The following is a 26,210-nucleotide window of genomic DNA, read 5'->3' as shown; positions in this document are numbered from 1 at the left end:
GTTCACGCGCTTGTCTGCGAGGCGCAGTTATTGTCCAGCTGAGTACTCGGAATGACATTCACAATGACTCTGTGACCTGGTATCGACATGTCTCCTGTTTACTATCCTCGCCAGCTGCGCGGTGAAATTGCGCTGCAGCCTCACACATTCATCCAGCGGCGGCCAAACTTTACGATTTTGTATTTTCCGTGGATACCTATACGAATATCAGTTTGTGTTGAGTTTGCACAACTTATCCGTGGCGCGTCGTTTTTGGTTGTCTTAGAGTGTGTTGCGCAAACGGATTTCCACTCATGAATGATTCAGCAATAATATTACTACTGCTAATAAACCCGGACTGATTTCATGATGCCGGCCGGTGTGGCCGTGCGGTTCTAGGCGCGTCAGTCTGGAACCGTGTGACCGCTACGGTCGCAGGTTCGAATCCTGCCTCGGGCATGGATGTATGTGATGTCCTTAGGTTAGTTAGGCTTAAGTAGTTCTAAGTTCTAGGGGACTGATGACCACAGATGTTGAGTCCCATAGTGCTCAGAGCCATTTTTTTTTTTATTTCATGATATTCGCTTAGCTTATCAGCAAAATAAATAAAAGAACTGAGCGAACACTGTACTAATGAAGAAACGAAATTCACCTAGTTGCTGTGGTCTGATGCAGCACTCTAGTCTGTCTTCTGCAAGCCTCTTCATTTCTGAGTAACTACTTCAAACTAAGTCCACTTGAAACTGTGTACTGTAGGCAAGCCTTGGCCAAATTAACAGTTTCTTGTTGACTCAGGAAGTGTTCTATCAAGCTCTCTCTCCTTTTAACCTAGTTTTACAACACAGTTTTCTCTCCTCCCACCCCATCCGATGCGGCACCTCTTAGTTACTCGACCTACCCACCTAACCTGTATCATTTTTCGACAACTCAGTCGTGCATACCTGCAAGATTCAAAAATTGCTACAAAATTTTTCCAAATTCATTCCGTTGCTTCAGTACGGCTGCTGAACTCAAACCTTGATAGCATTTCACGTTATCAGATTACGAATCCGATAATGTGAGTGCCCATTTCTGCTATTATCTCATAAAAGCGAAGAAAATACAATTACGACATGGTTCGGATTCGACATTAAACTGCAGATCGTTCTGTAACTGATTGTCTGAGCCGACTTTTATGCCAGAGGAAAAGACAGCGCCTTAACATACGGAACGTTACCATGCATTTCAAAGCGCTGTAGTGGTGAAATCTATCTCGGGTTGACGATTGTTTGGCTCTTTATGCGCAGTGGTCGCAGTTTTCCTCAAGGCAGAATGTCTTACGCGCATTTGAATAGACAAAAAAAGTGCTTGTTCTTGCAGCTAAAACGCAGCAGTAGTTTTCCCGTAATATGACACATACACTACGTCACACTGTTCCCTAAAAAAGTAATAGCATGTTGGATTCTCGGCTGTCATAGACAGGAGAATGCGTTTCCTTGACTTCGAAAATAGGGAGTGCCCTTCTAAATACCAAGGAGGAACAGGAATTTTGGCAGATACCCGTTCCGAGAATTTGTTTAGATCAGGGTCGATAAGTAAACTAAGAAAATGTGAAGACAGATTCTAGATCAATTCGCCACACTCCAACTTCGTTATGTGCTACGTGTCAGAGTGCGCGGAAGACCGGTATACCGTATGTAATCATTAATCATTTAGTGTTCTGGATATGGGACGTACTAGTTAAAGCATCAATGTTCATACGGAGATAGCTCTCGAACCAGACGATTTCTCTGGCGCAGTGTTATAATGACGAGCAGAGACAAGGAAAAAGGAACGTATTGCCATTATCATAAGGATCATTGAAGGGTGCTCTTGTCGGATTTCAGTTATTATTTGCCGTTCAATGAAAGCAGATCTGTACTAGTGATTACCATAAGTGAGTGGTAAAAAAAAAAACAGAATTTATTTGCATTCAGATATGTAGATAAATAGTTAAATAAAATGGATACCCTGCAGGATCGTGATTTACAAATATTTTTAGGCCAAAAGTTTATAGCTCATGGCTGTGATGAAAAGTAACGGCGATAGTTTCACGTAGAGAAAAATTTAGACCATAGCAGAAATCAGGCAGATGGGAGTGTTTGGCATTTATCACGGAACAACGAAATCTTTTCTGAAGCTCCCGGACATCAATTAGAAGAAATTCATCGGCGAACTGACTTCCGACTTACCTTTTTGTAGAAGAAAGAATGATCGTCTTATTTTAAATCTGCCAAAAAAAAAAAAAAACGACGCACCACGAAAAAGGAGTTATGTAAATCTGTCACAAATTGATATTAATATTGGTAACGATAGAAAATGCAAAATTGTAAACTTTGGCTACTCATGCATGAATATGTGGCGCTGCGGTGCAGTTTCACCTCGTAACTGGCAAGGATAGTAAGCAGGGTGTCAATATCAGGCCATAAAGTCTTCGCGAATTTCATTACGGTATTCAGCTGGAGAGTAACTGTGCCGCGCAGAGAGACGTGTAAGCAAACACACAGATATCAGCATCTGGGACAGGACGTGTAGTTGAACTCAAATAGGCCGGCTGGAATAATCGGCGAATCGCTGGACATCTGAATAGGAGCGATGCCACCATTCGACGATGTTGGAAGGCATGGGAGAACGGTGGCCAAACTCAGTCAACAAGGAAGCACTCGACCTAGACAGACGACAGAATGTGAGGACCGAGTAATCGTTAGAGAGGCACTCAGAGCACGGGATTCATCATTATCGCCGGCCGGTGTGGCCGTGCGGTTCTAGGCGCTTCAGTCTGGAACCGCGTGACCGCTACGGTCGCAGGTTCGAATGCTGCCTCGGGCATGGAAGTGTGTGATGTCCTTAGGTTAGTTAGGTTTAAGTAGTTCTAAGTTCTAGGGGACTGATGACCACCGATGTTGAGTCCCATAGTGCTCACAGCCATTTGAACCATTTTGAACCATCATCATTATCGTCGATCCGACGTGCAACACGTACTTCGGTGACCATAAGGAGCATTAATACGCGGCTCACAGACAGGAAACTGAGCTCACGGCGCCACTTGCGCCGACTACCATTGACCTCTGTACACCAAGCCCGTTTGCCACGGTGTCTGTTACATCCGGCCTGGAATCTCATTGAGTAGAATTGTCTTCAGTGAAGAGCCCCGCTTCAAACTAAGTTCCGAAGACCAACGAGAATTTGTAAGGAGGCGCCCCGGACAGCGGTGTGATACCAGCCGGAATGTCGCCGCCACACTGCCCGACAAACAGGAGCGATGGTCTAGGCAGCCAATTCAGATAGCAGGGCCGCTTTCGTTGTCGTCTGCGGCGCCCTTCCAGCACAGCGATATTCTACGCCCCGTTTAGATGCCCTTCACGGCAAGCCATCTTGGGATTATATTCCAGCAAGATAGTGCCCACCCGTGAAAGATTATATCGCTTCTCTTCGTGCTTGCCAAACCCTACCTTTGCCAGCAAGTTCGCCGGATCTTTCGCCAATTGAGAACGTTTGGAGCATTATGGGTAGGGCCCTCGAACCAGCTCGGGATTCTGACGAACTAACAAGCCACTTGAACAGTACGATATCCCTCAAGAGGACATCCAGCAACTCTGTCAATCAATTCCAAGCTGAATAGCTACTTGCATAAGAGCTAGAGGTGGAAGAACGCGTTACTGACTAGCCCAATTTGGGAAACTCTTTCTTGAGTAATTCATCGATTTTTTCTGAAATTGCAATCATTTATTCATTTGTACATTTTTGGGCTCTGAGCACTATGGGACTTAACATCTGAGGTCATCAGTCTCCTAGAACTTAGAACTACTTAAACCTAACTAACCTAAAGACATCACACACATATCCATGCCCGAGGCAGGTTTCGAACCTGCGACCGTAGCGGTCGCGCGGTTCCAGACTGAAGTGCCTAGAACCGCTCGGCCACACCGGCCGGCATTTGCACATTTATATCACATCTACCTACTTCTTTATCATACGGATAATTGTGTCGTGGCCGGATACTAGCCACTTATCCCAGAGTTGCAGCAATACCTCTACCTAAAAACAGAAAACACCATAGGATAACTGGAAATGGAAGAGAAATGTCAAGAGAAAATTTATGCGCGCGGGAAGCGGTAAACATTCTTTAAAAACTCAGGCTGGAGATACCGGTCCGTTCCCGCACTTTCTCCGCTGAAGTGGGGAACGGAGTAATTCTGGGAGCGTGGATTAGTTCCTGCGGCTACCGCCAGAGGGTTCGCGTGCTGCGGCGTCACCTCGGCGACGAGCGGCTGCGGCAGTTTGTTCACGAAGTGCACCGAGGAGCGACCCGAAGCAAGCGTTGTGCGGAAGCCGAGCCGCACTCAGGCAGGCAGGTAGGCAACGTCAACCTTTAACCTCTCTCCGCCGAATACTCACTCGTTTGTCGACCTGACTGCGTCTGTATCAATTTTAGTGTAACCCACTTATTGCTTCCGTGCTCTACTCTTACCAGCAAGTTTACCTAGTCACTCTTGCAATTGTTTACTGTTTTCAGCACTTTGTAAGTAAGATGCTGTCAGCATGTGTTTGTCGAATAACTGTGTAGCACGTGTGTGTGTCTTTTTTTCACAAACTGGTGAGCATGTGAACTTGAGGCCACGATTTTACTGTTTACAGTGTGATGAACTACCGCCTCTAAAGTCGAGAGTACAGTTCGGTGAAATGTAAGTTGGCCTACGTAACTCCTATCGCTAGTGGGAACCGGTGTCGTGACCCGTTTTGCCTGGTGGAACAACAGCACTACACGCCAGCGGGCTGGTTACGAACGGCTGAAGTATTTCTCGCATCACACCCGCCAATGTCTTACAGCGATGCATTTGTTGTTTCTTTACGCAGTAGCGCGCCAGCTGCAGTTGCTGAAGGTGTTCTTGGTACCCCGTACGAGTTCACGAGTGTTTAGCTTGCACCTCACACCGTTCTTATCGAATCAAGTTGATAATTAGTGGAAAACGCACTTGAGCATACGAAAGATAAATCTGTGATACGACTGTGAAGCTCCAACACCTGATATTCAAGAGTTGTCATTTGATGAAAGACATTGCATACCGTTTTCAGCCGAAACGTTTCGTCGATCACCAATGAAATTCGTGCCAAGTATAAAGCTGCGTGTGTGTGTGTGTGTACAGCGAAGGATATATTGCGCATTCTTTCGCGCACGTATAGTTCGCTTCAACGAAAGGAATTGTAAAAATTAAACGATAGTTCTCCGTAGATGACTGGAGTGGCTTTCCAGCCAAGCTGCTACAACCAAACAATTCTGAAACTGGTCTCTGTGCTTCGACGTGAGTGTGGCTAAAAGGAAGTATTGTTTGTTTGATGGTACTCCTAATCAACAACAAAGTGTTGCTCGTTTTCCACCACCTCTTCATAGCTTGCCCTCCTCTCTGCGATTGCTTTTTGTTTTGGTAACTCTGATTGGCATGGTCTTGCAGTTTTCGCCCAGAACGGAAACCTTACTCTGTAAGCTTATTTGTACCACGCAGATATCTCTTGTACAACAGAAAGAAATGTGTTGCGCATTAAGTCCTTTGATTACACAGTGACTAACTATTCGAATAATTCAGCACTTATGCAACAAGCGGAGACGTCTGTCGATCTAGGCAGGCGCGTGGTCTGTCCTGCCGCCAGACATTAGTTCTACACACTCCAGCATTACATGGCATTGAGAGGTAACTTCATCCAAAACGCTGGTCGTCAGTTACACCGTTGAGACTAGCTGTTTTGCTCTCGTTTCTTACGAACAGGAACTCAAGCTTTTTGTTCGCTTCACTGATTACTTACGTAGACCCTGCTGCAACCGCGTCAGATGTCGCGACGCTAAGGCAACGCGAGCGTGCTCCGGAAAGCCATCTCCAGTACTGGTCTGGCGACCTTAATACAAGTACCAGGAAAACTGCTTCAACGAGGATACTGCCTCCTGCGTCATTTTCTTCAATCGAGCGATCACTCTCTCTGATTCTACCGAGAAACCAAAAACAGTAAGGAATATGCAGGATCTTGCTGCGCCTAACATTTCCCCCTTCTGTGGGAGACATCCTCAGGTTATACACGCGAAGTTAATTAACTTTCCGCCACTTAATCAATTTTACGTTCTAAAATTAACTAACTCCGTCTTTACAGCCTCTAAGGACGTCCCCCGCGATAGAAGATGTAGTATTAGGCACAGAAACATGCCATAGACCAAGTTGTAAACACTATAAAACCACTAACACTGCTGATGAAAGGGAAAGATCTGGCTGACGTGGCAACTGATTGCTAATTCCTTACTAAGACTCAAAATATTCTTCAGAGGCTTAAAAATAATATATAAAATTGGTGAAATGTATTCAGAGGAATTTTATCCTATTAATAATGCAGTGCATTACTTAAGTTAGCAGTGGAGGAGTAAAATGTACATGCGATTATCCGCCCTGAAATTGACCAGATACTCGCTAGTGTTCTAGTTAGATAACCCCCCCCCCCCCACACACACACACACACACACACACACACACACACACACACACACACAGAGAGAGAGAGAGAGAGAGAGAGAGAGAGAGAGAGAGAGAGAGAGAGAGAGAGGGAGGGGCAGGGAGGGGGAGGGAGGGAGCGGAAGGGGGGGAAGGGGGAGGATGAGTTACAAACAGGATTCGTTCCGATACTCGCTACGTGAATAAATGACTGCCAAGTTGCTGCAGGAATAGCTAGAAACAGAATTTATCTTCGTTTTTGCTTCTCGCTCTCTGTAGTACTGTCAGGCTTCTCGCCATCTGTGACATCACAGCTGTTTTCTGCCGATACATTCGCGGATGACAGCCGTTGAGTGCTAAGGGAGCTACGGAGAGAGAAGGTTGGTCAGTTAAACACTGCTTTTTGCGATAGCACTGCACAGTCAATATTGTACCACAGCCGATTTACCGTGCAAACTGTTAATCTGTATGTCACGATGCTTTACTTTTCCGGAAAAAAAAAATCAGTTCCTGCGAGTATATTATGTCGTTCACATCTGGCGTCCTTTTACACATAATTTTCTTTCGTAAGTATTACTCACGTCTAGCTATCAACCTTGCACACAGTTATTCACAATACTGAAGAATCAGCTATTTCACAGCACATTCATGCAACTCAGTAGAACGCCGGTATTGAAACTTTTCTTTTTGGGAGCATGATCTATCCCCTTTACTGTCGACGCGCTCTTTACTTCTTTTGGTTGTCAGCTAACAAAATAACGTAAACAGCAAGCTGCTGAACTTATCTGTGACCGTATACTTTACATAGTAACACGCCTCGCCTGGAGGTGTGTATGCAGCTGTAGTGTTTCATACGAATTCACTTGGCTGGAGTCGCACTTGGATTTGTCTCTTTTGAAATAATGTCTGTACAATAACTTACGCTTGAGCCTCCAAAAACATGTGCCATTCTTAGTCAAAGAACGGAAACAGAACAATCGCAAAATCATGGAACTACGCTTCACCCTTCGTGACGAATAGCTTCTTTGGGTGTCTACCATACACAAAAAATCGTGTTTTTGGCACAATGTACTTACCTCCAACCACTGTTTTGTATTACACAACCTCGGGCCTGGTAGGATCATGCTACCATATTATTTCCGGTGATCAGAAATTTAGACTTTCTTTTCTGCTTCGGTTTGGATTCGCATAGATTGCTTCGCACTGTGATTGACAGAGCAGTTTGAGATGCTGACTGAATTCGTACTCAACTTTCCACGTATCTCTACATTTAAGGTCAGTCTCTCCAGTACTCGGCGACCACAACCATTGGAGATTGATTTTTCGATAATTAATGCTTTTAGCTGATGACGTGACACCACCCCTCGCTTTTGGCGTCGGCTTCCTGCTCATGGTAGGCCCAAAGCTCGTTTTACACAAGACTAGAATCTGGCCAATAAGCAGGCAGCGTCTCCTGCACCTGCGTGCTAATTGAGCAGCCACGGGTGTTCTTATTCGAACTTAACGCGCTCCATTTATCTGCCATAGTTAAAAATCAGGAAGCGACCCCCTTTTTTTTGCTTACCTAAATGGAACATAATGATCAGTTTGCCTTTAGGAAAGGTAAAGGCAGCAGAGAGGCAGTTCTGACGTCGCGGCTGATAATGGAACCAAGACTAGAGAAAAATCCAGACACGGTCATAGAATGTGTCGACCTGGAAAAAACGTTCGAGAATATCAAAAGGTGCAAGATGTTCGAAACTATGAGGAAAATAGCGGTGAGCTATAAGGAGAGACGAGTAATATATAACATGTACAAGAGCCAAGAGGGAGTAATAAGAATGGAAGACCAAGAACGAAGAACTCGGATAAGAAGTGTGTAAAACAGGGATTTAGTCTTTCGCCCCTATTGTTCAATCTATACATTGAAGAAGCCTTGATGGAAATAAAAGAAAGGTTCAAGAGTGGGACTAAAATTAAAGGTGAGAGAATATCAACGATAAGATTCGCTGATGACGTTGCTGGCCTCAGTGAAAATGAAGAAGAATTCCAGGATCTGCTGAAAGGAATGAACAGCCTAATAAGTACATAACAAGGATTGAGAGTAAATAGAAAAAGACGAAAGTAATGAGAAGCAGCAGTAATAAGAATAGCGAGAAACTTAACATCAGCACTGACAGTCACGAAGTAAATGAAGTTAAGGAATTTGCTACCTAGGCAGCAAAATAAGCAACGACGAACGGAGCAAGGAGGACATCAAAAACAGACTTGCACTGGCAAAAGGGCATTCCTGGCCACTAGAAGTCTACTAGTAACAAACATAGGCCTTGACTTCAGGAAAAAATTTCTGAGAATGTATGTTTGGAACACAGCCTTGTATGGTAGTGCAACATGGACTGTGGGAAAACCGGGCCAGAAGAGAACCGAACGTCTGAGATGTGCTACAGACGAATAAGGTGAGGAATACGAGGTCCTGCACAGAATCGGAGAGGAAAGGAATATGTGGAAAAGGAGCTCTTGTACAATCGGACAGGTACTTTCAGTGCTTTCCAATATAGTTATTGTTCCTACTATCATGTGGACATGTTCCGGAAGAAGCTGAATTCAAATACACCTTGACTATCTCGTTCAGTGTTTTCCTAATTACTGCAAGTCACAGCAGCCGAATCCCGGTACGCTCCCATTGTCAAGTCGTCATCCTGTTGTAAGCCGAGTTTCTGCTGAGTTTCTAATAACCTAGCCGCAAACAGGATGCCAAAACAGGACACATGCTTAATTTCCATGAAATTCTTTTGCCCGCATGATCAGGATTTCGTTCGCTTTTTAAGTCCTTCGTCTTAAGCTATTTATTACATCCTTATGCGTATTTGTATAATTTGTCTTTACTTACACAAATGCCCCGAAGGGCAATGTTTCATGTTCAATTTTCAGCTGCGCTGGATTGAATAATAACTTGTTCCATAATATTCTTGTTTCCGTAAAGATGACACTGTTTCTAAAGCGGAGCTGTACCGAGCAAGCTAGATAAAACGCACAGTACGGAGATGGCCTCCAAGCTACTTCAGAAAGAGCAGTCTCTTCCAGGTAACACAAAGCTACGTTCCGTTTGTGGTTGTCCGCGTGTGAAGTAGTGAAATATGCATATACTGGTAAGGTAGTTAGTAGTTGCCGCCTTTTATGTTTCGTTTAGTTTTGCAAAGTACGTCGTACGCTGTAGCAGAGCGGAGACTATTTCCTAGCCATGTCATAGAAAAATCATACATCATACCAGAAGTTTGGTCTGCCTGTTCAACGATCACGGTGTTCATCACCGCTAAAGTAATCTCTGACAACAGGTGCTTGGGTTGTCACACGTAAGTTGCTATGGACCTGTTCAGCCCTTCGCTATTTCCGTAACACAGGTTTGCAGGCCTGTGACAGAAAAAGTACGTACTTCGTCAGAATAAAACGTACGAATTTGTATGAAAAATTAAACATACTTGTGATCTCAAAGAAATTAAAACATATTATCACATTTAAAAACGGAAATGAATCATTGCAGTTTCTTTAGAAATTTATGTCATTCTTAAAAATATGTGGCACTATTTTTCACATGTTGTCAATTAACGAGAGCATAAAATTTCGATAAAATACCGAATCAAAATTGTAAAGTTTCACTGAAAAGGCTGGGTGTGTGTGTGTGTGTGTGTGTGTGTGTGTGTGTGTGTGTGGCTTCATTTTCACAGCTTTTAAGAAAAATACGCGTCTGCTATAATAAACAGTGAAAATGATCCACTGTGGCTATAATTTACTCCTTTGATACTGCCTCCCTGCCCTGGGAAATTCGCAACTTTTAGATGCGTGATTGTTTTCAACTTCTTTGAAAGTTTGCATTTCGTTTCATCTGATTACAATAGTTGAAACTTCTGGAATAAAGTTCTTACACAAAAAATCTTTAGCAAAACTAAAATATTAGAAAACTGCCACCGAAGACGACGGCATAGCCTTTCGAAACGCGTTTGGTACTGATAGATAATATTTCTGAGAAGTACTTAATTGAACAGTACACATGAACTAACAAGGAACATATTTCGAAATATGTTCCTTGGCTTGATTTCATAGTCTCTCCTCTGTTCGATCGACGAATAGTTCATGGACTGTAGAACAGTTGTCTTTTACACATTGCCACTTGCCACTTTTTTTTCGATTTTCTGTTTTTCTTAAACGACCCGTCGCAGCGACTTCATCTGAGAAAGGCCGCTGCTGAATCAGTGAGGCAACGATGGCCAAACGAAATCGGCCACAACCTTGTTGAAGAACGTATTAGAACTCCCGCTCAGGAATTCATCTTTAGTTCAGTGTCAGCAACCAATAAACTACTGTAGAAGCAACAGAACGTGTTAAAATGTAAATGTCGTGTGACTAGGGCCTCCTGTCGGGTAGACCGTTCGCCGTTTGCAAGTCTTTCGATCTGAGCACTGCTCATTCATGTCAAAAGTGTGACTGAAACGCTCGTGCCATTTGTGGACATTCTCCCAAAGACGAAGACTGCGCCGAAGTAGAAGGTTATGGGGTTAGGATTTTATGCGTGTCTGGTTCAATATTGAGAAAACTACTCAAAGTAAAACGGAATCGAAATTGAACCTAGAGATTAGGCAAAAAAAAAAAAAAAAAAAAAAAAAGAAAAAGAAAAGGTATTCTGACAAAAAAAATTCCTCCTGTGCCTTTGGGTGCCACTGTGTGCATTCCGATTCTCGAAGTCGACAAAGGGCGGGGTGACTCACGCGATCTGTTGGCTGTTGTTACGACCGTGGCGGAAGACGGCTTTTACCGACCTGGAACTGCAGGAGGAATCTTGAGGCGGCTCTATGCAAGATCAAAATTCACAGTATGTCGAAAGAACTTAATAAGAACTGAAGACGTTCCTGCCGACAAAATATCTTTACAATCTGGAGCTACTTCTCAGTCTACAGCAAGCGGCCAAGGACGTCAAAAAGAAAATAAAGTGCAATTCAAAATGTCAGCCTAGACTTCTCTGCTGCAACAGGTAGGTCATGCCAGTCCTGCTTTGTGTTTTATCGGTAACAGTATTTTGTCTGCATTCTTCTTCAAGTCGTAAAATGTATTAAACGTGCAAGATCAAATTGACAAAATTTTAAGTTTTTTTAAGAAGAAAATGAATACTTACTGTAAAAAGTACTTCAATCTCAGTTCTGCTTTCATTGCTTTCCGGTAAGAATATCCTGTGCTTTCTTAGTTTTATTCTTTTAGTTTCAAATGCGTATAAATAATAACGCCTTCAAATTTGAGCTCTTTTAACACTTTGCGTAAATGGTACTGATCATTCCGTATAATGCCTAGGAATTGTATAGTGCAGCTAGGAAAAGTACGTAACGTTTTCACAAAAAACTTATGTTTCATAGTTTGACTAAAACCATCAGGCATTCTATACATTACCTAGGTATTCTACGGAATAACGAAATTTCACGAAGTACCGGTAACATATAGGCGTTGCTCGAGGAGTCAGAAGTCTGCCACTGCTGTGAAGAATGCTGACACTCGCGAAATGCCCGGCCTTAATTGCGTCGCTGCTGTATGCGCTTTCTCCGCGAGTTGCATCGTCATCGGAGCGAGTGGCGATGCGTAATTAGCGCAGTGTTTACAAACGCGATGCGTCGCCGGCGCGGGCCGCATTCCTCCAGACTGGCTGCCGGCCACCGCCCACCTGCCGCCGCTCTTAAAGCTGCCACCTCCTCCCCCTCCTCTTCTGTTCCCAACGCTGTGGAAAACCCGTTATTCTGTGTAACGACGACGTAATTTGATGATACTGGCTCAAACGTTAAAACTGACATTATTTTACCTCCGACCAGGAAAGGCTATTCGTCACTTAGGACTTCATGGTACAACAGTCTAATGAGCACAAGTAGCCCGTCTTTTTCATCGTCGTCATCATCTTCTTCTTCCTGTTGGAACGGGTCCTCTTTTTGTGTCAGTTAACCCCTTTTCTTGGGTCCAGTCGCAAATCTGCTCCGATATTCGGTAAAAAAAATGGTTCAGATGGCTCTGAGCACTATGGAACTTAACATCTGTGGTCATCAGTCCCCTAGAACTTAGAACTGCTTAAACCTAACTAACCTAAGGACACCACACACATCCATGCCCGAGGCAGGATTCGAACCTGCGACCGTCGCGGTCACGCGGTTCCAGACTGAAGCGCCTAGAACCGCACGGCCACACCGGCCGGCGATATTCGGTAAGCCTTGTATTTTTTTCACTAAACGGCAAATAGATCAGTAACTCGTTAAATAACTAAAAGATGAAACAAATATGCATGTAAACCGTAAATGTCTTCAGTTTGAACAAATTTATTTAGGCACAACAAATCTGAACAGTGAAAAACAAATACTACACGAGGTTACGAAAGTATTTTGAAGTAAAATAAATATGTTAAGACTGCCTTGAGACGTCGTACATGTAACTAGAGTATACCTGCGTCAGACATATTTAACGTGCTATGAGAGTGCTGATATTGGACATATGTATTGTTCCCGACATGTATATGTAACATTTATTAAAACGGCGTCATTGAAACAGAACTGCAAATTAGAGAGCTTTACCTTGTATCCGAGAAGAAGAAATGTACGCTACCTGAGCACTGTACACATCCCGCGGACCACGTATGAAAATGATTCAAAATCTTCTGTCTCGAATTAATGACAAGGCAGTACAGTTCCTCATAGTATGTTTTAACGTAACACTGGAGATGTGAGACACAGAGCGAGGATCTGTAGAACAACGTAGTATTAAAATGTCCCATTAGTTTGTAAAATTGGCAATGGCCTTGCTGCAGTAGCTACACCGATTCCAGTGAGATCACCGAAGTTAAGCGCTGTCGGGCGTGATCGGCACTTGGATGGGTGACCATCCAGGCTGCCATGTGTTGTTGCCATTTTTCGGGGTGCGCTCAGCCTCGTAATGCCAATTGAGGAGCTACTCGACCGAATAGTAGCGGCTTCGGTCAAGAATACCATCATAACGACCGGGAGAGCGGTGTGCTGACCCCACGCCACTCCTATCCGCTTCCTCCACTGAGGATGACACGGCGGTCGGATGGTCCCGGTAGGCCACTCGTGGCCTGAAGACGGAGTGCTTTAATTCGTAAAACTGCGCCAAAAGTCGGAGATAAGCGAACAAAACTACAGTGCATAAACGATTTAAAGAACACACACATCAGTGCCTCACAAAGATATATTAAGATCGTTCAACTTCCGTATTTGTGCTTCAGAAAAATAGCCATGAACCTTGACGTGGAACGGCGAAAGGTTATCCAACTGAGAGGGACTAATATGCCCTGACGGGAAAAAAGATAAAACTCATGATGCAACCGACCACAATGTCCAGTGCTGGCGAGCATGGGATGTGATTAAGTAACCACAGCGGAAAAGCTGGCGGTCTTCTTCATACAGCGTAGATAAAGTTCTTACGAAACTGATCAACCTCTTGAAACATAAATAAAAAGGAAATGAATTTTAAGCGGAATACTGTATGTCCTGTTGGCCACCTTGAGAAACCAGTTACGCCAAGAAGAAGTGCCCCTGTTGGAGCAAGCAAGAGATGTAGTGCAGTGGTTAAGGCTCTAGACTCTTGATCGAGATAACCAAAGTTCAGTTCCCTTTCTCGCAATCAAGAGTTTAGATTACTATTGTTTCCTTAAATAACTTCAAGCGAATAGCGGGCTGCCTCTTCTGAATAAATCGGGGCTGATTTACAAGCTAATGGCCACACTGTCAATAATAGGATAGTTATATTCTAACTCTTATAACCACTATATGATAAAAAGTATCCTGACAGCCTGTGCCAGTAGGGAAGCGTTAACAGCAGAATGGGTCAGTCAGGAGTGTCAGTGACTTCGACCGAGCGAGGTGGCGCAGTGGTTAGCACACTGGACTCGCATTCGGGAGGACGACGGTTCAATCCCGTCTCCGGCCATCCTGATTTAGGTTTTCCGTGATTTCCCTAAATCGCTTCAGGCAAATGCCGGGATGGTTCCTTTGAAAGGGCACGGCCGATTTCCTTCCCCATCCTTCCCTCACCCCGAGCTTGCGCTCCGTCTCTAATGACCTCGTTGTCGACGGGACGTTAAACACTAAGCTCCTCCTCCTCAGTGACTTCGAACGCGAAAGAGTCAGTCGACGTCACCTGAGTAACAAATTCGTCAGTGACATTTCAATCCTTCTTGGTGACTTGATTGTGAAATGGAAACGCGAAGGAATAACCACAGCCAAAGCAACATTAGGCAGACGTGTACTGACGGACAGGGACCAGTGAGCCTGGCGGATGGTTGATGTAAAAAAAGCGCATGAAATCAGCGAAAGAAATCACTACTGCGTTCTAAAGTGCTGCTAGTAGTCTAGCTACCGCATGACTGCGCTTAAAGAGGTAAAAATAACAAGATACAACTGTCGATCAGCTTCTCATAAGCCACACATTTCTGTAGTCAGGACCAAGCGACGCTTGAGGTGGTGTAAAACGCGACGTCACTGGAAATTGGAAATTTGTGGTAAGGTCTTATGGGACCAAACTGCTGAGGTCATCGGTCCCTAAGCTTACGCACTACTTAATCTAACTTACGCTAAGGACAACACACACATACACCCATGCGCGAGGGAGGACTCGAACCTCCGTCGGGGGGAACCCCGCGGACCACGACAAGACGCCCAAGACCGCGCAGCTACACCGCGCGGCTGACGCCACTGGACAGTGGCTGACTGGAAACGAGTGATTTGGTGTGATGAGTCAGGCTGTGCCCTGCGGCAGTCTCATGGAAGGGTTTGGGTGCTAAAAGGATATTTTCGTATTTAAAAAGCGGAGGGTGATATTTCCCTGTCTTGTCAACTTATACAGATATCTATGGTTTTGTAAATCAATAATGAATCAATAAGGACGACTGTCTCGCGGGCCCCTCAAAAAAATCTACTTTAATTTGTGGTTCCGCTCTCCTTGTCCAGTCAGGAAGATAAAGAAAACAGAGTAGTGGTAACCTCCATTCAACCATGGCTATTACAGACAGAGCTTCATCCCGGATAGCACAAGGAAGGGGCAGGAAATCGGTCGTGTCCTTTCACCACCCCGATGTTTCACTAAACGGGTTTAGGGAAACCATGGAAAACCTAAATGTAGACGATAGGCGCGGAATGGACGAAGGGGATTATGTGGATTTCGATTTTTTTCGTACTTACAGGACTTGAAGGGCAGTGATTGGACGTAAGTTCCCTAAAAAAGGATGATGTAATTGCCAAAAACACTGGTAAAATCTACTTTGAAGATACTGATACCCGAATGCACCAAATTTACCAAATTTATATTTTTTCTGAATGCTAACTTGTTCATTCGATTAGTAATTACAAATGAAATTTGTTACTTTGATTAAAAACTGAGAATCACACCAGTAGTAGATAATTAACATTTTAATTTAAGAACAAGTAGTGAAATTCAATAAGAATGAACCTCCAGTACAAGGTTGGTGGTTCTTACCCCCCCCCCCCCTCCCCCCCCCCCACCCCCACAATTTTTATTTCCAGATAATACTAAGTAACATGTGTACCAAGATTGGTTCCAATTAATGCAGTAATTTAGGATGAGATGTGGAAACACACAGTGATCAAAGTGTAGAAACTGGTTTACAAAAGGGACAGTAAGGAAGCCACAGACATTGAAAGTCTGGGTGATCTAGCGAAACACAAAAAAAAAAAAAAAAAAAAATAGCTCTGAGCGCCATGGGACTTAACTTCTGAGGTCATCAGTCCCCTAGAACTTAGAACTACTTAAACCTAACTAACCTAAGGACATCACACACATCCATGCCCGAGGCAGGATCCGAACCTGCGACCGTAGCGGTCGCGCGGTTCAAGACTGTAGCGCCCAGAACCACTCGGCCACCACGGCCGGCCAGCGAAACACATCTTCAGAAATAAACACCCAAATTCAGAGGTAGCCCTGTTAAAAGTATTCATAAATTGTTACATACTGACTGTACACTATATGATCAAAAATAATCGGACACCCGCACAAATATACGTTGTCATATTAGGTGCGTTGTGCTGCCACGTGCACCATATCAGGGACCTCAGTAGTCATTAGACATCGTGAGACAGCAGCATGGGGCGTTCTGCAGAACTCACGGACTTCGAACGTGATCAAGTGATTTGGTGTCACTTGTGTCATACGTCTGTACGCGATATTTACACACTCCTAAACATCCCTAGGTCCACTAGTTCCGCTGTGATAGTGAAGTGGAAACGTTAAGGGACATGTACAGCACAAAAGCGTACAAGCCAACCGCGACTTTTGATTGACAGAGACTGCCGAGGGCTGGAAAGGTTCTTAATGTGTAATAGGCAGACATCTATCCAAACCATCACACAGGAATTCCAAACTGTATTAGGATCCACTGCAAGTATTATGACAGTTAGGCGGGAGGTGAGAAAACTTAAATTTCATGGTCGAGCGGCTGCTCATAAGCCACACATCACGCGAGTAAATGCCAAACGACGCCTCTCTTGGTGTAAGGAGCGTAAACTTTGAATGACTGAACAGTGCAAAAACGTTGTGTGCAGTGACGAATCACGGTACACAATGTAGCGATCCGGTGGAACAAAATAAACATGTTTTGTGTTCACTTATGTTGTTCCAAAACCTATAGTGTTTTTCGTTTCACCAGGAATATAAAAAAAGGGAGGAAGGTTTATCTGTTTAGCAAGAGTAATAGAAGGCAGATTTCAGGCTACCTAACAGATCAAAACGAAAATTTCTGTTCCTACACTGACAATGTTGAGTGTTTATGGAAAAAGTTCAAGGCAATCGTAAAATGCGTTTTAGACAGGTACGTGCCGAGTAAAACTGTGAGGGACGAAAAAACCCACCGTGGTACAACAACAAAGTTAGGAAACTACTGCGAAAGCAGACAGAGCTTCACTCTAAGTTTAAACGCAGCCAAAACCTCTCAGACAAACAGAAGCTAAACGATGTCAAAGTTAGCGTAAGGAGGGCTATGCGTGAAGCGTTCAGTGAATTCGAAAGTAAAATTCTATGTACCGACTTGACAGAAAATCCTAGGAAGTTCTGGTCTTACGTTAAATCAGTAAGTGGCTCGAAACAGCATATCCAGACACTCCGGGATGATGATGGCATTGAAACAGAGGATGACACGCGTAAAGCTGAAATACTAAACACCTTTTTCCAAAGCTGTTTCACAGAGGAAGACCGCACTGCAGTTCCTTCTCTAAATCCTCGCACAAACGAAAAAATGGCTGACATCGAAATAAGTGTCAAAGGAATAGAAAAGCAACTGGAATCACTCAATAGAGGAAAGTCCACTGGACCTTACGGGATACCAATTCGATTCTACACAGAGTACGCGAAAGAACTTGCCCCCCTTCTAAGAGCCGTGTACCGCAAGTCTCTAGAGGAACGGAGGGTTCCAAATGATTGGAAAAGAGCACAGGTAGTCCCAGTCTTCAAGAAGGGTCGTCGAGCAGATGCGTAAAACTATAGACCTATATCTCTGACGTCGATCTGTTGTAGAGTTTTAGAACATGTTTTTTGCTCGAGTATCATGTCGTTTTTGGAAACCCAGAATCTACTATGTAGGAATCAACATGGATTCCGGAAACAGCGATCGTGTGAGACCCAACTCTCTTTATTTGTTCATGAGACCCAGAAAATATTAGATACAGGCTCCCAGGTAGATGCTATTTTTCTTGACTTCCGGAAGGCGTTCGATACAGTTCCGCACTGTCGCCTGCGGAATATCAGACCAGCTGTGTGGCTGGATTGAAGAGTTTTTAGCAAACAGAACACAGCATGTTGTTATCAATGGAGAAACGTCTACAGACGTTAAAGTAACCTCTGGCGTGCCACAGGGGAGTGTTATGGGACCACTGCTTTTCACAATATATATAAATGACCTAGTAGATAGTGTCGGAAGTTCCATGCGGCTTTTCGCGGATGATGCTGTAGTATACAGAGAAGTTGCAGCATTAGAAAATTGTAGCGAAATGCAGGAAGATCTGCAGCGGATAGGCACTTGGTGCAGGGAGTGGCAACTGCCCCTTAACATAGACAAATGTAATGTATTGCGAATACATAGAAAGAAGGATCCTTTATTGTATGATTATATGATAGCGGAACAAACACTGGTAGCAGTTACTTCTGTAGAATATCTGGGAGTATGCGTGCGGAACGATTTGAAGTGGAATGATCATATAAAATTAATTGTTGGTAAGGCGGGTACCAGGTTGAGATTCATTGGGAGAGTGCTTAGACAATGTAGTCCATCAACAAAGGAGGTGGCTTACAAAACACTCGTTCGACCTATACTTGAGTATTGCTCATCAGTGTGGGATCCGTACCAGATCGGTTTGACGGAGGAGATAGAGAAGATCCAAAGAAGAGCGGCGCGTTTCGTCACAGGGTTATTTGGTAACCGTGATAGCGTTACGGAGATGTTTAACAAACTCAAGTGGCAGACTCTGCAAGAGAGGCGCTCTGCATCGCGGTGTAGCTTGCTCGCCAGGTTTCGAGAGGGTGCGTTTCTGGATGAGGTATCGAATATATTGCTTCCCCCTACTTATACCTCCAGAGGAGATCACGAATGTAAAATTAGAGCGATTAGAGCGCGCACTGAGGCTTTCAGACAGTCGTTCTTCCCGCGAACCATACGCGACTGGAACAGGAAAGGGAGGTAATGACAGTGGCACGTAAAGTGCCCTCCGCCACACACCGTTGGGTGGCTTGCGGAGTATAAATGTAGATGTAGATGTAGTTACCGATGGCCTTAGAAATTGCATTCTTTCATCGAAAAAGTCTGTAGTTAGTGGAATAACATGGTTATAAGTTTTGCATAGTAACAATATTACAAAATACTCTCCTCTTAGCGTGCTATTATTTGCCAAAACCTAATTTCGATATAACAAACCGTTTATGAAATATTAGGAATGTTGTGGATATTTCACTCGGGCTTTATCGCTGGCGCGGCGCGATCGCAAATGAGTGTGCTATGTCAAATCAATTTTCTCGAGATTGGTGACAAATAGAGACCTTCAGCCAAGTCTAAAGAAAAATTCAGTATGTTGGCTAAATTTCATATGCTGCAACATATTACGTAATATGCACAAACGCAAAATCATAGCGACCTCTATTTTTCATTACAAACTTTCGCGAATTTCGCTCAGCACCTTACTTCCACGAAAATATCATAATAATTATGATCCGTTAATGAAATGATTGCCACGCCGTCGTGAACCTGACAAAAATCTATAAGAAAAGCAAAAAAAATTTTTTTTTTACCGAATAGTTCCCGTAAAATCGTTTGAGAAAGATTACAGGGCGTGCGCCTCGCTTCTGTCATCGCCGACCAGCCGAAACGTTTCAGACCCTTTCGGCCTCCCCTTCCGAATAAACGAATGAACTCATCGCATGGCGCATCGGCCACCGTACCAGTATTGGAGTCGCAACCATCGTAATTGTGGAGTGCTTCATAAACATCACGAGTCCCAGAGGACTAAACCTATGTAGTTCCCAGGGCAATGAGAAGCACCAGTCATATGGCGGTAACTGCCGTACACTGAACTTGGCGATGTTGACTCCTCTAGAAACTGCAACGGAAATGCCTGGACAGCTGCGCTCCAGGTTATTTACAGGCTCAAACCGTGTGTGCCTCCGCCTCCGCGTGTCTTGAACGACGACTTAAAACAACGGCCAGAACAGTAAGACAGATTTCGCCGTCTAGGGCGTTTTCTGTATTAATTAAATGGGGAGTGCTAAAATTATCCTGCCCCTCTAAGCAATGGCCCTCAATAGACAAAACACTGTAGTATCTGCGGACTTGGGATAGTTAATTTATCGTATTAATTCAATGATCAAGTTTGATGAATTGTTAATTATTCGACTAGTCGAAGTTAGATATCAGTTTACTCAGAATTTTATATGGAGTTCAAATCTATGATCAGAATTAAAGGAATGATTTTTTTCTCTCTCTCTTCCTTTGTGGCGAGTACTGGTCTGGACAGATGCAATGGCTTTGTTCAAATGGCTCTGCCGGTCGAAGTGGCCGCGCGGTTCTGGCACTGCAGTCTGGAACCGCGAGACCGTTAAGGTCGCAGGTTCGAATCCTGCCTCGGGCATGGATGTGTGTGATGTCCTTAGGTTAGTTAGGTTTAACTAGTTCTAAGTTCTAGGGGACTAATGACCTCAGCAGTTGAGTCCCATAGTGCTCAGAGCCATTTGAACATTATCATTTTAACACAATTAATGACAACTGCTACAATAACAGCAAGCTCTTATAACGTATTAATAACGATAATAATAATACAGTACGACTAATCGTTTACATAGTAAAATACGGCGGAATTTGACTTCTGCTCACACTTTTTCATACGTTCTTTTACAATCACTTTCTCATATTCCTTTTACACCTGAGGTAGTAAGTTCATCAGTTTCTGGTTGGAAAAACTCAGAAGCAAGAGCTTGTGTCTAGCAATACTGTCTGAGGCATCGCCTAATAGGATTGCCTCTTCAGGAATTGCGTCATCTTCACTATCACTGTTTTGATTGTCACTACACTGAGGGTCTGGGTTCATTTACGCAGCGACATCTTCCTAATTATCACCGCTATTGAAGCATTCAGTTTCTTCGTTCAATATTGGCAGTATCGCACAGGTGACTGTGGATGTTTATTGATTAATCGCCGCCACCTTCTTCTTCTCCAGCGTTCACATTTTGTGAAGACTGAAAACCAGAATTACTGAAGCATTTTCTAATTGTTTCATTTTTCACTTACTTCCTTGCACTTTTAATCCAGCTGACAGCATCACATACGGTCGCACACGGATGTGGCGTTGTCCATTTCCGCAACTATGGAACGCAGAAGCTTCTTTCGGTAATTTAATTTAAAAGACCGGATTACTCCTTGGACAAGAAACTGAACACACGATGTTGTGTTGGCAGGAAAAGAAAATATTTCCACGTTCGATAATTTTTTGCTGCGCGACACGGAGCATTACCTACGAAAAGTATGATTTTACGTTCCTGATGTTAATGTTTCAATTTAAGTTATTCAGCCAAGAACGAAAAATTTCACACGTCATCCACGTATTTTTATTTGCACGCGAAGAGGGACCAAACAAGGAAATATACAATCATGGAAATAAGTATTCGTACAGTAGGTGGTGACAAACTACGACCGTGTGTTGGGATAGTAAATTACTCACAGCGCCGATACGAGCAAGTACGACGATGTAGCGTCAGATAACCATGTTCTTGGTAATGAAGCTTCCCGTATGCCATGAATCTATTCTGAGAAAATAAAATATGTTACACTCAGTACGGTCTACGACACGGCAAAATGTATTCACACAGAGGACTACTTTCAACCAAGCAAACGGCTGACGCAGCCCCGGAGTGCATGCCACACTTGTGTAGTCGTGTGGCGGCCGTGAAGCAACAGCACGTCGGACGTGGGTACTGTGGAACAGCAGAATGGGAAGGAAACTACCATTGAGGAACGAAACATCGTTGTCGCCCAATATCTTAAACGCAAGTCGTATGCCGAAATTGTGAACATCTTAGGACGAAACCGAGCGACCGTGCAATCTATCATTAAACGATATAAGGACAGACATGTAGTAATAAACAATGAACGACACGGTCGTCCACAGAAGCTTACAACAAGAGAGACCAGAATGCTACTAAAATCATCAAGAAAAACCCGAAAACGACAGCGTCGGCACTATCCGAATATATACATGACCACTTCGGAAAGGTCATCACTCCAAGGTCAGTTCGCACTAATCTCAATCGTTCGAGCTACAGAGCCAGGGTCCCGAGACGAAAGCCCTACATCAGCAAAAAGAACAGGAAGTGGCGGATGGAATTCGCGAAACAGCATGTATCCAAGACAGCAGACTTCTGGGATACTGTATTGTTTAGAGATGAAAGCAAATTTAATATCGTGCACAATTATGGTAGGATCTTGGTCTGGAGAAGACCGAGTACAGACCTCGACCGAAACAACATTCAACCCACGGTGAAGCACGGAGGTGGTGGAGTGATGGTATGGGGCTGTATGTCAGCCTCCGGTGTCGGAAAACTAGTGTTTATGGAAGGTACCATGGACAGATTTGTGTATATGAACATTCTCAAACAGAACCTACAACAGAGTGTTGACGCCTTGGGTCTTCCTAGAAATTATTACTTCCAACAGGACAATGATCTCAAACATACGGCGCAAATTGTCCGGCTGTGGTTGCTCTACAACACTCCACACACTCTTAAAACACCAGCTCAGAGTCCGGACCTGAATCCCATCGAACACTTATGGAGTGAGCTGGAAACACGAGTGAGAAAACACGACATCCGTAGTAAGGCCTCTTTGAAAAGAGGCTCTCCTTCGAGAATGGGAAGGTATCACGTCGGAAACTACAAGAGAATTGGTCCATTCCATGCCACGGAGGTTGCGAGAAGTAATACATCGAAAGGGTATGCATACGAAGTATTAAACATGTTCTGGCTTTGTTGGGAGTGTCATTTTCTGTTGGTGTATGAATACTTAATTCCCAGCGCAGTAGAGAACTTGGCAGACGTTTTTGTTTGTTGTTTTGTAAAGGCTTGTTCATTATCGTTCTATATACCAGCATAGCTGCATTGGCGACTGGCAAATGCGTATAGTGCACATCCAATTAGTGTTTTTGGTTTCGTATTGTCAATAAAGGCAGTTTACTTTTCCACTCTGTAGTGTATAAATACTTATTTCCATTACTGTAATTGTTTTTGAAGCACGGTCGACGATTTGCTGTATGTATCAATAGTAGTTCTTTTACATCGCAGACGTTACACAAAGATCGATTGTTAATGTTTGTTCGCCATTTTGCCGCCTTTGCACTGATTACCCTTCATAGTTAGTGTTTTTTCCGGAAAATCTTAAAAAAATAGACCAGTTTCATTCAAGTTGTAGATGTCACTATCACAACAACCACTTGTAATTACACCAAGTCTCGACTTCCAGTCGGATACATCATCTTGATTAGCTTCTGCACTTTCTTCGCAGATTGCTCGGAAAACTCTACTGTGTCGAACACGAAACCGGTCCAACCAGGCGTTGCTTGCATTGAAATTAGAAATTCCAAGATCAGAAGCAAATTTCAGAGCTTTTTCTTGTAGCATCGCTCCACTAATGGGCAGTCCTTTGGCACATACTCTATTAAACCACTCTAAACCAGTATTATTAACGTCTTCAAATGATTGCCAACGTCTTTTCTTTGAATTTTTGTTGCTACTTCCTTCCAATTCCTTACCATACCTGCCGCGATTCGCAATTGTATTGTGTATTTGAATTTTACCACAATGAAACTCACTCACTAACTGACGCTGAGAATTTAGTTTCTCTCTCTCTCTCTCTCTCTCTCTCTCTCTCTCTCTCTCTTCTCCCTAATAAGAGAAATTCGTTGTTCTAGTGAAAGACATCATTTGAAGTAGCCATGACTGTTCACTACAGAGGAAAAATGAGAACAGTGTCATCAGAAGTACAAACGACAACGAAATTTTAGAGATTGTTGCGTCACATTGTCGACAAGAAACCTTACGGTGACACACCCCTTGGAATTCCCTCTTCTATGATTGTTTGTGGTCGTCTTTTAGAACATGATTAGTTAAAGAGTGGTTGGGAAAAGGGCTGGTCATTTTAAAGGGGATAAAGATGCATTGGTCTTATGGAAGTTTATTTCCGTTCCTTAAAAATATCGTCGTTTATAGAGGTGGTCGGCTTAAAGGTTTCTAATAAGAAAGCAGACAGTTCAGCTGTTTGTAGCGCTCGCCTCTCATTCGGGCAGTTGTATGCTGTTTTCTTCGTCGCTGAATTGGCGTGCAGCAGACGACCTTCCGCCATATCGCCGCGAGAAGATCGTCGGACCGACTTGCCACCCCACACGGTAATTGGCTCCCGCGTTCCCCTGCGCCGGCACGGCTACCCTACCCTACCCTACCGTACTGTACTCTGCTTCAGCCAGTGTACGTTGAATGAATGGCAGTGAAGTCTCGGTCATGGAGCGAGCGACACGAACTACTTCTATACAAGGTCCGCACACCCCACTGAATCAAGAACTTCCCTGCTTCAAGAGCCAGGATTCCTTAATGCGGAAATAACTCCTCTACCTCCACACCTGACCTTGCTGTCAATGAGAAACGCAATAGCGTCCAAGTGAGCTGCCTTAATAGAAAACCAGGAAGGGGGGCAGCAAGCCGATCTCGTCAAACTAGTTTGCCAGCAGGTCGGCTCGATTCTTGACTCGCGCCACGAGCTGTGTGTCCTTTCTCCTCTGTCACTCCACAGCGGAGAAGGCCTCTTCCCGATACTGTCGTCCTCACCACTGGAATAGTACAACGAACTTTCCACCCCAAATCTGTACAAGAAAAAAGCCGAGCAGCGCATACTGACAACATCACCGACTTACCTGCTGACAGAGACATAACTGCGTTTTCTTAGTACTATTTGAAGTCCGTACTTTGGATTAAAACCTTTACATATCAACGACCAGCGTCCAACTTCATCACTTTTAGAAGGATCTTCAATGTTTGTAACACATAATTAGAATATGCTACACAGGGTGAAGCTCTCAGGGGACACCGCCTTAACGTAGCACAGTCCGTGCGGGTAGGGAGGTTTGCGTCCTCTGGATCTGGAGGGCTATGTCGGTGGCAGCGTAGCCACCAGCTGGGTTAACCATGCCGGACAGGCCAAAGGGGGAGGAGCCAGACCAAGTGTGTCGCACAGCGACCTATCGAAAACCTGTCTCCTATCCTTTTCCTACCCCTAGCCCATCCTTTTTCTTTTCCTTTCCATTTCGCCACTTAACCGATGCTGCCGATTAAACCACGTACAGGGGTGCGGAGGAAATGCCAAGCCTATATACCGAACATCTGGTGAATCGTCAGTGCCTGGGCGATAAGGTGACAGCCCCACCAAGGCAATCGGAAGCGGTGGGCCAGTCACCCGCCCTTCTTAAATCATCTGATTACACAAACCGAGACTTGAATACAAAACCAGACGGATAAACTGGTGACGACCTTTGGCACGAAAAGGAAAACGAAAATTGGCTTTTGGAATATACGAACCTTGAGGGAGAGTAGCATGCTGAAACAAGTAACCAGAGAAATGTATAACTAAAAGCTTGTTATCCTGGGATTGAGTGAATTGAGGTGGCCAGAGTATGGTGAAATGCAGACATAGGATGTAATTACGTTTTTATACTCAGAGTGTGAAGCGGAAGAAGAACACGGGACTGGAGTTGGGCTATTGTTGACCAAGGCAGCAAAGAAGAGGCTTCTAGAATGGAGACCAGAAGGATCTAACTGCCAGATTTGAGATGAAGGTCCGAAACGTAACGCTCATCCAATGCTATGCCCCCACAGAGACATCAGAGATTGAGAAGAAAGAGGAGTTCTATTATCTGTAACGAGAGACTGTACGGAAAGTGAGCAAGAAACATATCCCCATTGTTATGGGAGACATAAATGCCAAGGGTAGAGGTAACAATGATGGTTGGAACAGATGGGAAAAGATTTAATGACTTCTGCGCAACACGACGTTGTAATAGGAGGGAGTTTCCTCATCGGAGCTGTCATAAGATAACATGGGTATCCCCCACATCATATTACAGAAAATCAAATTGACCACATCGCAGTAGACAGGAAGTTCAGGAGGAGCCTGTAAGATGTGCGGAACAGAAG

At 44.0% G+C, this 26,210-nt stretch overlaps 1 protein-coding gene across 4 annotated transcripts in view; it reads left to right on the top strand.

The window, feature by feature from the left end:
* The window catches only part of LOC126479863 (long-chain fatty acid transport protein 1-like), a 389,287-nt gene that overhangs the window by 265,489 nt on the left and 97,588 nt on the right, over positions 1 to 26,210 (top strand). The window contains exon 1 of one of the 4 annotated variants that reach the window (XM_050103822.1): positions 4,238 to 4,352. The exons of 2 other annotated variants lie outside the window; for them this stretch is intronic. The gene's annotated coding sequence lies outside the window, so the exon portion shown is untranslated. Of the gene's footprint in view, positions 1 to 4,237; positions 4,353 to 26,210 lie in introns of those variants that run through there. One more of the 4 variants, XM_050103823.1, reaches the window with a different exon arrangement.

The sequence above is a fragment of the Schistocerca serialis genome, chromosome 1 (genome assembly GCF_023864345.2).
Source record: "Schistocerca serialis cubense isolate TAMUIC-IGC-003099 chromosome 1, iqSchSeri2.2, whole genome shotgun sequence".
Taxonomy (NCBI): domain Eukaryota; kingdom Metazoa; phylum Arthropoda; class Insecta; order Orthoptera; family Acrididae; genus Schistocerca; species Schistocerca serialis.
Note: the sequence above shows the minus strand (reverse complement) of the source record. Positions and strands in the feature narration are given on the sequence as shown.